This window comes from Fukomys damarensis, unplaced genomic scaffold, assembly GCF_012274545.1.
Source record: "Fukomys damarensis isolate Sample0158 unplaced genomic scaffold, DMR_v1.0_HiC HiC_scaffold_36, whole genome shotgun sequence".
Lineage (NCBI taxonomy): Eukaryota > Metazoa > Chordata > Mammalia > Rodentia > Bathyergidae > Fukomys > Fukomys damarensis.
In genome coordinates, this window is record NW_022900948.1 from 42,238,831 (window position 1) to 42,250,563 (window position 11,733).

General features: G+C 46.9%; 1 protein-coding gene across 2 annotated transcripts in view; it reads left to right on the top strand.

The window, feature by feature from the left end:
* Garnl3 (GTPase activating Rap/RanGAP domain like 3) overlaps positions 1 to 11,733 on the top strand; it is a 139,538-nt gene that overhangs the window by 21,604 nt on the left and 106,201 nt on the right. The window lies entirely within an intron of this gene.

Genomic DNA, 11,733 nt, shown 5'->3' on the forward strand with positions numbered 1-11,733 from the left:
AAAAAAAAAAAAAAAGACATAACAGAGTCCTTGGCCCATAGAAAGTGCCCATGCAGTACTTGTTAGAGGGAGTAAAGAGCAAAGATGCTGGTGGGAAAACCACTGCAACAGAGGTCTGAGCGAACGCGGAGACAGCAGGAATGGAAAGCGGGGCAGGAGATGAAATGACGTGGTAGGACCCACAGACACAGATACTGTGCTGTGCAGAGTGGCATACACAGGGCCACACAGGGCAGCTACCCATTGGTAGGAACAGCAAAACGCCAGAAGCCATTTAACTGGGAGCTTGGTTAGGTAAAATATGATACGTCTATTCAGTGGAGTACTCTGCAGCCATAGGAAAGACTACAGGCGCTTTTGGGTACTGATTTGAAAGAATCGCTGAGATACATTAAGGGATAAAAATAAGAAGGAAGAAGATTGTGTGAAGTTATCCTTCATCATCCATCGTGGGCTCCGGGACTCTTCCCTCCGCACTGCAGAGGTGTGTCCACTTGTCCAGACCCAGAGTGGATTCGGGCGGGAGAGCCGTGAAAGCAAGGCTTTCATGCAGTCTTGCAAGGCTGGAGCCTGCTGTGCTAGCAGGCTCACCCAGGGCGGTTGCCGTGAGCGGTTTAACCCCTGGCACACAGGTCCCTTCCCCGTCTTCCTTTGGCTGAGTACTACGGAGGGTATAATCATTCTGGTCCCTGCCTGGACCCTTGGCCCACTCCTTCTACAAATGCTTGGTGAATTTAAAGGCAAATGATTGAACCACAGGTGGGCCACTTCTTAACTGCCTATCCTTTCCCAGGCACAGTCAGAAAAGTGGAGCTATACTTTATTGACCACCCTTTCCTCCTTTGTTTGGGACCCTTTTAGATATCTGGCTTCAGACACCTCCACAGGTGGTAGGTAGTTTTGTCTACTAGTAGTTTTCCACTCAGTTAATGACCATCTCGAAAGCAGACAACTTTAAGTTTCTATTTCTTACATGCAGATACCAAAGCTGCCAGTTATGTACAATGATGTCATTTACATCTAACCTGTGCATACCCCCATGTACTTTAAGTCATTTTGCGATCACTCACACTGCTTAATACAGTGTCAGTGCTATGCAAATAGCTGTTGTGCTGAGCTGTTCAGGGAATGACAAGGAAAATGAATCCGTATGTGTTCAGGTTGACGCAGGGTTTTTTGGATATTTTCAATCCATGTTTTTTTGAATCAGCAGATGGGGAACCCCTCCATACAGAGAACCAACCGTAGGATGCTACCATCTGTGTAAGAAAAGGGGAAAAATAAATGTGCATTTCTTTTTCTCTGTAAATGTATACAGCATCTCTCAGAGATAACAAGAAACAGTCCAGATTGCCAGCAAGAGAAAAACTGGGGGCCAAGGGGGTAGGAGAGTGGGAGGTTTTCTCCTTACAGCCTTGTATGCTCCAAGTTTTGAAGCAAGAGAAATAATGAAATAACGATACATAGATTCGATCATCATTTTCAAAAGGGGCACTGTGGAGAGAGCCGTAGCGGGGCCTGGTGACTGATAGCTGTTGATGTGAGAGAGACTGAAAATGAGCCTGAACTTGAGAGACCGGGAAGAGGGCCACAGTCATCTGCTAACAGAGTTAGGAGTGAGTTTGATTTGGGGCACATTATGTTTTGGGGCCTGCTGTAGCATCCACGGAACTTTGTCTGGCAGTTGAAAGTCTTGAGTTTGCAAGTGAGGAGAAAGATCCTAGATGAAGGAGTCATTAGCGCTGAGGTGATTTTTGAAGGCTCAGAAGCACTGAGGTCTCCAGGGAGAGAGGTGGTCTGCATGGAAGGGGAGGAGGGTGGACCTGAGAGCGCTGTTAGAGGTGACACGGAGTTGAAGATGGGCTGCTAGACTGAGGCATGTGAGGAGGATTCATCCATAGCTCCCCCGTGTGACCTAGAAGCAGGCAGGAAGACGGTCTGGCTCTCCGTGAGGACACTGTGGCCCCTTTCTAGATGTCCTCACCGCACCGCACCGCCCCAGCCCTGTGTCTCCAGCAGGAATAACTGCCAGAGCGATCGTTTTCCCCCGAGGAAGTTGCGCCATTACTGAGAATTGTATTCCTTTGACTATTGAAGTCTTCAGTTCTTTCAGAGTTTATATTCCTTCAGGATCAGCAACCCATTTTTGGTGCTCACCTCAACTCCAAGTACAGAACACCATGAGGACATGCTATAAATAGTGATTAGATAATGTTTTGCCTTTTAATCAGTACTTTGAAGAAGCAAAAGGCCATAGTTGTGCTGCCCTGCCCTGAATTCTCTTAGCCAGCGCTGATCTTTATAAATCCCACTTTGGCCCTGGAAACAGGCTGGCTGTTCTCTTGTCGTCTCCCATAGTCATAAAGGCTCATGGTTTCAATATTTCTGCCTCCTATATTTCCCTAAGTTGGGTTTATCCCTTAGTCTCCACCATTCTCTCACCACCCTCTGTCACCTGGGTTTCATAATTACATCTTCTTGGGAGACTATTTCCCAGTCAAAGCAACTTAGAAAGTAAACATTTTAGCCAGTCTTTGAAAAATACAGTTTGACCTCAAAAGCACAGCGTGAGCTGCTTTCCTCGCTCTGTAGCCTGACTGCATGCAGGAGAACTGAGCATGGATAAGCGTGCGTGGGTCTGAGTTGGTCCACAGACTTACCGTATAATACCGGAGTCTGTGCAGAAGTAGCCCAGGGCCTTCCCCGCTCCTGGGTCACCTCAAGGCACAGTTCATGTCCTTTCTGCATCATTTATTTTTCTCTTTGAGACTACATTTTTCACATATTCATAGAGGCTATAAAAGGATCCAAATATGCGATCCCCAAATATACCGTGTTGATCAAGGAACACTGGGAGCTGCAGGCAACTGAGAAGAGACAAGCAGGAAAGCTCTCTTCCCTCGCTCTCTCTACCTAAAACGAGGGTGCAAATTTCCCTCGCTGAGAGGATGGTGTCCCCTTCCCTCCCCAAGATGAGAATGACTGTTTTCGAGGGAGAATAGAAGGCACAGATAGATCGGCAGGAGCAGACCTCACTCACAGGTCCGCGTCCACCCTTGGCTCCCCGACGTCCCGCTCTCCACAGTGTGTCACCCCCAGAGCCCCCAGCTCCTTCCCTGTGTCCAGTCAGTCACGCTGCTCCGACGGTATGTAGGCCACTGTGCAGTGGTATATTTCTTTGGGGTTTCATTTCTTTTGAGGGGTGCCATGCCCCACCAGGCATGTGGATTTAAAGTAGGATTGTATACTCTTTCTCTCCTGTTAACCTGTCTTTTGGCAGTTTAATTTTCAGACTTCTGGCGTGGACAAAGAGGGTTGAAGAAAACTTTTCCCCCCAACAGCTCATTGTCCCAAGTGAGAAAATGTTTAGACTATAGCAAATTTTAGCTTTCTCTTAGTTTCCTACAAAGAGAATTTTTCTGTGTGGTTGATTCTCAGGTGTTTGGCTTCCTAATGAGAGCTACAGATGCACAGCTTCCTTTGTCTTCAGTACTCATTAAGTGCTTCCTGTGTCTTTTCTCATTAAATCCAACAGGAAGTGATACGATTAGCAGGCAGCCTTTCTGCACATACCGTTTCTCTAAGCTTGTAGATATTAAGTTGTCTAAGTTTTGGTTCAGTTTTACATTTCCTTTTTTTTTTTCTTTCTGTGGTATTGGGCATTGAACCTTTTATACCACACTACATCCCCAGCCTTTGGTTAAAATTTTGAGACAGGATCTCGTTATGTTGCCTGGGTTGGCTTCAAACTCAGGGTGACCTTCCTGTCTGGTTCCACAGTGCTGGGACCACAAACATGTGCCAGTGGGCCTCACTAAAATTTAACAGTTGTAGTTGACTGATTCTCCAGTATTACAGTATCAGCCCCACTTACATGTGTTACCTGTTTACTGAACAACACTGTTCTCTAGACGAAAGGAAATGCCAGCTTCTTCTTCACGAATGGACAGCCAGGGAGCCACGTCATAGTCTGTTCACTGTGACGGCTTCCACGGCATTCTCTTGTTGATTCAAATTTTCGTCATTGTATTAACCTCTGAAATGAATTTTTGAAATTAACCACGGGTAACATTTACAGTATTTCTATGTCTGAGTCAAAAACAAATTTCATGGATAAGCTGTATAATGTATGTGGGCACAGGGATTGGCTCTCCAGGCCCGATGCTAGAAGCAGTTATGAAAAGGTGTGTGTGTTTGCTCTGTCCCGTCTTTGGGAACTTAACAGTAGAGCTGGCCTCACCCTCCCGCATCACTCCATGCCCCTGTGAAGAAGACAAAACTTAGAGAACATGACCACTTTCAGATTTCTGAAAGAACTTCCTGCAGAAGTGATCCTAGTTTACTTTATATGACCTCAAAGGGCTGGCTGGCTGGCTTTCGCTCCTCCATTGACCCATGCTCAACAAAACCCTTCTAAGAGCTAATTCTGTCCTGCTATTATGTTGGGTGCTTAGGGTTCAGCCTCGAGCAGAAGCAACAGAGAACCTCCCATTGTGAGGTTTACATTCTGGTGGGGAGACAGATATTGATCAAGCAGCACCTTTGTTAACTCCCAACCTGAGGAGAAGGAGTCAGGAAAAAAGAGCTTAGAGAGACCACTTGAGGTAAGAAGAAGTTCACAAGTTGAAGGACAAGAAAGGAAGGCAGCGTGTCTGGAGGGCTAGAAGAGAGTGGGCTAGGACAGAGCACAGCCAGACTAGACATGTGGCCGGGGGTGTGTAAGCGAGGGGAAGTTATGGGAAAACAAAAGGAGATGGATGGAGGACCAGCTGGTAGAAATTAAGCTATGATGGATTTCAGCTCAATATAGGGAAAAAACGTGTAACAGGAAGCATGGAGAACCTGAAGGCACAGGCATTGCTTCTCATCACTGGTGCTGGTGAGGAGAGACTGCTAAGCCACCTCTCAAGGGCCTGGCAGAGAGGATGCCCAGCCACAGACGACAGGTTGGACATCAGATGGTCCTCAGGTGCCTGAGCCTGGAAGTCTCCGGAAGTCTCTTCGCACTCAGTGAAGGAGGCAAAGATGAGAGGGTTTCCTGGGGCTTTGTAGAGGAAATGCCTTTCATTGGCACCCAGTGGGTGAGAAAAGAGTGTGTCAGTGCTTCTCAGCCTGGCTGTAACAGACTTGCCAACAACATGTACTTTGGCTAAAAATACGGGTACATAGAGTCTCTCCTGAGGGTGTGGATCGTGAAGGTCTTCAGTGGTAGCTGAGCATTTACATATTTAGATTAAAAAGTTACAAAGCAAACTGTAAAACTTCTGCAGGGAACAAAAGAGACAGTGACAGCACGGTGGCAAAGGATTTCTTAAGTCAAGAAAACAAAGGCCATAAAGGAAAAGATTGATAACATCTACATTATTGTATCTACATGAGAATTTTTAGATTTCTTCATGATCAAAGATACTAGAAACAAAAGAAAAGCCATAGTCTGGAGGACCGCCTCTGTAATTCATTAACCAGACAAGGATTGGTGCTCAGAATAAATAAATCCTAAACATCAGTGAGAAAAAGTCAACAACAAAGAAGGTGGGAAGAAGGTGTGCAGTAGGCAGGGCCTAGAGAAGGCTGCCCACCGGTGAAGAAATGAAGGAAGGAGATGCCCCTTAACAAGTTACACCACAGCACAGTGAGACACTGCAAATCCTTTACACTGGCAAAACTAACGTTTGATAACAACAAGTGTTGGCTAACATACAGAGCATAGAGAACTCACAAACTGCCTGTAGGCAAGTGAGTTGATAGAAAAATAACAAGGCATACTCTGTGGCCCTGCAGGTCCATTCTTGGGTATGTAAATACAGTGATATAGTTGTAGTAGAAATACAAAAATATGAGCAAAAATATTAGCCCAGTTAGTGACTGAGTCAGAGGGATGAAAATGGGGTCAGGGAGAGGTGCGCAGGGATTTCAGGTGTGTCTGAGCTGGGCCAGGTGGTGCGTGCCTGTCATCCCACTAACTCAGGAGGCTGAGAAGGGAGAACTGCGAGTTCAAGGCCAGCCTGAGCTTTCACAAGACACTGTCTTGAAAAGAAGAGGAGGAAGAGGTGTATCTGTGATACTCATTACTTGATTCTTTATCTTGAAATATTTTGTAGTAAAACAAATTAGATGGAAAAATCCACATGATTCTGATACAGAGCTAGGTTTGAGAACCAAGGTCTAGAATTAGTGCTTCTCAGATTTCAGTGCATGCATGTGTCCCTGGAAGATCTTGTTAGAATGCTGATTCTGTTTGCTTAGGCCCAGCATGGGCGTGAGATCCTGTATTTCTAACCAGCTCAGGGTAGCAAAGAGTCAGAAACACCTTGATGTCCTCTAGAAGCCATACAGAAATACCGCTCTGGATAGCGTCTTCCTTAGGGTCTGGCACAGTTAGGAGCAGATCTTGTGGATCCTAGGAGGGAAACAGAGCCTGGAGAGACAGACCTGGACAGCTTTCCCCACTGACGCAGGTCTGCAGGTGGTTAGAGCAGGTGTGCCGCGACATATGGTGCCTGCCGAGCTTTCCCTACCTTATGTTTCTGCCTGGCACTTGGGTCATGTGTTTGTAGATCTATGTGGAACAGGGTTTCCCAAACCAGACCGTACTCTGAGCTCCATCTTAACCTTACAGCAAAGATGCCAGTGTCACTGAGGCATTGGGAAGGGGACTGGGTATGCAGACGGTTCACTTTGAGGAACCGTCTTCTAGGCAGTGTCCCCCAGGTGTCAGGATGGGGTCTGTGCAGAGAGGAGTGTGGCAGACCTCCCAGGCCTTGAGTGCTGTTTTACACCTTGCGTGTGCTTGGTGGCTGTTTTACACTTACCGGACTTGCTACAGACAGGTGCACTTTGCGTGCACAGTGTTTTGTTCGCAGGAAGTCCTATGGAATACTGGACTGTTCATTCCCACTCTAGGGTTAGCTCTGTGAGAGCCTGGACCATGCATCATCAGGTTTAGCTCCTGGAATCGTACTTGGTTCGTTGTGACTGTGCTTGGTAACTGTTTATCAAATGAGTGATTTTTGTTCGAGAGCAGTGTCTCCCTGTGTTTCTCAGGCTGGCCTCAAACTCTTGGGCTCCAGCAGTCATCCTGCCTCAGCCTCCCAAGTAGCTGGGACTACAGGTACCATGTGACACTAGAGACAGAACCAAGGGCTCACACTGAGCTACCTCCCCAGCTTTTTATTTTATTTTATGTTTTGACAGGGCCTTGCTGAGTTGTCCAGGCTGGACTCAAACTTGCATTCTCTTTTCTCAGCCTCCCAAAGTGCTGGGATTAGAGGAGTGCATTACCACTCCCAACTAGCATGTACCATGGCCTTTTAAAAATTAAACTTTTTAAAAACAATTATGGATTCATATGCAGTTATAAGAAATAACACAGAGAGAACCCACATACCCTTTACAGGGTTCCCCCAGTGGTGACATTGTTTATAACTGTAGGCCAAGTCACAACTGGGAAACTGACATTGCTACAATCCCTGATTTTAGATTTCCCCAATTTCACATACAGTTTGATCACATGTGTCAATTACCATATCCACGAGCCACAAACAAGAAACCCAACAGTTCCATCCCTTTAACGCTTATCTTGTTGCCATTTTAGCCACACCCAACTTCCCTTTCCCTCTGTCATTTTGTCATTACAAAAATGTTTATATATAAGTGGAAGCTTAAAGAACGTAACTTTCGGGGACTGGCTTTTTTCCACTTGGCATAGTTACTTGAAGATCCACCCAAGCTGTTGGGTCTAACAGTTGTTAGTTCCTTTCAGTGACTGAGTAATGTTCTGTGGGGTGGACCTGATACAGTTTGCTTAACACGTTCCCGTGAGCTTGGCCCCGCCCCCAGCAGCAGCCAGTCGTTCAAATTATGGCCTACTGTGAATGTGTTAATTCTTTGCATTGGAAGGACATGGGGTTGTTTCCAGTTTGGGGCTCGTGTGAATAAAGCTTCTGTGAACACTTTACACAGATTTCAGTGAGCAGAGTGTCCTCATTTCTCTGGAATAAATACTCATGAGTGCAGTTGTGGGTATCATTTAATAAGAAACTGCCATCTCCATCCCCAGGTACAATGTATGGATGTCCATTTTCTCCACATCCTGTCTAGCATTTGGTATGATTTCAGAGATACATTTTAAAGGCACGGGCAGAGGTCATTAGAGAAGGGAGCCTTGCAGGGAGTTACCATGAGACTACAAACATATTCGCAGTGGGGCCATAATTCATGTGTCTTGCTGCGTGGTGGCTCTGAACCACCAATGGTACATGCATGACTGTCCCGTTAGGTGGCGCAAGACAGTACTGTCCAGCGATACAGGTCAGCGGGAATGTGTTAATACTGTAGAAACAGACTGGACACGTGTTTTTGTCAGAAACTTAGAAGGTGACTAAGTAACGGTGAAATAACACCAACTGTGCTTTAAGGTGCATCTGATTAATTTATTCAACAAATATTTATCGAGCAGCCTCCTTTGACAATCACTTTGCAAGATGCATTGGGGCATGGCGAGGAGCAAGATGAGTAGGTTTCCTAATAGACAGAATAACTAGCATCTATTTAGTAGCTTCTCCGTGCTGGCTGTGGAGTTATTTATGAGCTCTTTCAGTCCTCCCACAGTGACAGATGCAGCTTGATTCCATGTCCTGGGTGAGGAAACCAGATCAGGTAGAGAAGCAACTTCTGAGGTCACAGAGGTAGGGACTTACGGGAGCTGCCCGGCCACTTTGTGGTTGGGGCTTCTTGCTAAGGAGGGTGACCTGGCGATCCTGGAGTAAGGGGCAAGTGGCACCGTACCCCCAGAAGCAGAGCAAAGCAACAGGAAGCTATGTGGAGAGTTCTAATAGGCCAAGACCTCTGATATCTGATATGGACTCTTTCATTCTAGAAATCTTGCTTACTCCTTACTTCCTGGTATTTTCAAAAGAGGGCAGAATTCTTCCCCTTCCACATTCGAAATAACATATGATTGTATCCTTGCTCTTCTGTGTCAGGACTTGTCTCCTAAAAGATTGACATCCAGTCCCTTTAGTGCTGTCAGCTCGTCTAGTACCTGTTGTCAGAAGGCCCTGGGCTCCCTCCAAGCCTACGTCTGTAGTCTGGCCCAGTTAAAAAGCTTCTCTAGCCCTCCATTGGAGCATCCCTTCCACCTGCCCTATGCTGTCTGCTTGTGGGCATCTGAGGTATTGTCCTAGAACTGCTGACACTGACCTCTCCTGTGGGTCGGCTTCAAAAAAACTGCCTGCTGCTTCTCACAGATCTCTGCTCATCAGGAGTCCTCTTGTCGCTGTCACCTGTAACCTTTCCTGTAAGGCTAGAAGCCATTGAAGGCCTGTTAGGCAGGGCCTGGCCAGCTGATGAAGGCTTTCCCCTTGGGGCTACTTGACTCCTGGTTTTCCTTATTTAGTTTCAGCAGCTCTTAGCTCTTTGGGAGGCCTCGTCCTGCTTTCCAGGAACCTGACTTTGAGCATGGCAGCTTGTCTAGCGTCTGTGTAGAGCTGGTAATCTTTCTTCCCACCCCTGGCCATATGTGGCAGTTTAGCATGGAGGTCCTCCACTCTGTTCATGCTTGTAGAGCGTGATCCAACATCCTCACACATTAATTTGCTAAAGCAGAAGGGATTCTATTTAGAGCCTGGAGCACTGTGCTTGCAGGGAGCTGGAAGCTCCCTACTTGTCTGCACCTGCCCGGGTTGGCGGCGTGATCCACCAGGCTTCACGTGTCTTCCTGTCTCGGCAACAGAAGACCCAAGCCTTTTCTAGGTGAGGGCTCCCTGCTAGACCAGCACTTCTAGGGAAACAGGGTGTGGAACAGGGATGTGCACCCTTGACCCTGTCGGGAGAAACCTGCAGATTGCTCTGGATCTCCCTTACTGCTGCAAGAGGGGAAAAGGCATTGTAAAACTCTGAAAAATCAGTAATCATTGATGTCTGGCTCCACATCCCAGGTCTCTGTGAATATCCTCAAAAGGAATTCATATTAACAATAAAACCAGTAATAATATTAGCTAAAACGTAGAATGGTTTTCAGTAACAGGTGATATGCTTAGTACTTTTTCTTTTGTATTCTTTATAGCCCTGTGAGCTAGGGGGCATTTTCAACCACAGTTCAGAAATGAGGGAACTGCCTGAAGAGGCTAAAAACCCAGCCTGTCTGTGTGTCAAGCGGTGCTCAGACAGGTGACATTGCACCTCCTGGGTTGCTAGAAACCTTGATTGGCCTTGGCCTTCCTGGAAAAGTGCTGCAGAATGATTAACAGGTTTCCCAGGGAGTCCTGAGGCATCTGGAAGAGCAGTCTTTCTAAGCATTGCCCATGGACCACCTGCAGCAGAATTCCACCGACTGCTTGTTAGAACTGCAGATGTCCTGAACACAACCTCTGGGAATAGGGCCAGGGGATCCGCCTCTTACCAGGCTCCCGCAGGGAATCTGCTGAACTCCAAAGACTGTGAAACACTGCTGACGAGTATTTTCCTCAACACAGTCATCATGGTTTCTGGGTAGGCCTGAAACCAGCTGTGGGGATGCTTGAGACTATGCTACAGGGGGTGACTTTTCTTTTCCTATAAAAGGCCAGTTAGTAAACAGCTCAGGCTTTGTGGGCCATGTGGTTTCTGTTGAAACTATTCAAGTCCACTATTGTAATGCAAAAGCAGCCATAGACAGTCCATGAGGAGTGGGCGTGGCTGTGTGCCACTAAAACTTTGCTTTCAAAGGCAGGGTTGGATTGAGCCATAGTTTGGGAGCCTCTAATGTAGGGTGATCCTGGCCTGCAAGCCCCTGACAAACTCTTTCACTGTTCTCTATTACCTATGGCAAGCTGTATCGATGAGATGAAATTGCTTATCATAATAGATAAACCCTGGATCTTAGTGACATAAAACAAGTCATTTATCATCCTTAGCACAAGGCAGTGAAAGTAGCCCTAGTTGGAGTCTTCTGTGTGGTCATTCAAGGCCAGGACTCCTTCGTCTCGTAGTTTTATCCTTCATGGTCCTTAGAGGCCTCTCCATTCAGCCAATGACTGAAAAAAGAGCAAAGATTATTCATGGGAAGTTGTCACAGGCTGGATCTGGAAGAGGTACTCACCAGACCTACCCATGTCTCCTTGGTCGGAACTTCCTGTGTGGAGTCCAGAGAGTGATTTCTCAAGCCCAAAAGGGCCTACACATGTAGTCCCACAGGAGGCTCAAGAGAAGGGGATGGGTTTTGAAAACCTAAACTCATAGGGGTACCTGCCTCATGGGTCAGGCTGTCTAGACTCAGCTCCCCCTCAGGGAGAACGGTGACAGGCTGACCCCTTGGCGCTTACGGGGGATGCTGTCTGGTGGTAGCTAGTGAGTGTACAAACACCTCCCTTGTCCACAGCGGCTGACTGCAGGCCACCATGTGCCAGGCGGCGGGCCAGCCTGACAGGAGAACCACGCTACTTGTGGGGATCTGGGTGGTCCTTTCCACCCAGGACCCTTGTGCTACCTGCACGGGGAGCCTGGGCTTTGTGACATAGCCATTCTGAGCGTGTGCTGCTGCCCTGAGAAATGTGCCCCGTGTCGTCCAGTCTGGTTCCCACGGTGAGCAAACTCGCTGCTGCAGTGCATTAGATGAAATGGGGTGGGGGGCAGAAAGAGACCTCTCTCTACTGCTAACCTTGGTTGTTTTTTTGGTGGTTTTTTGTTTTTTTTTTTTTTTTTTTTTTTTTTTTTTTTTTTTTTTTTTTTTTTTTTTTTTGTTGTTTTGTTTCG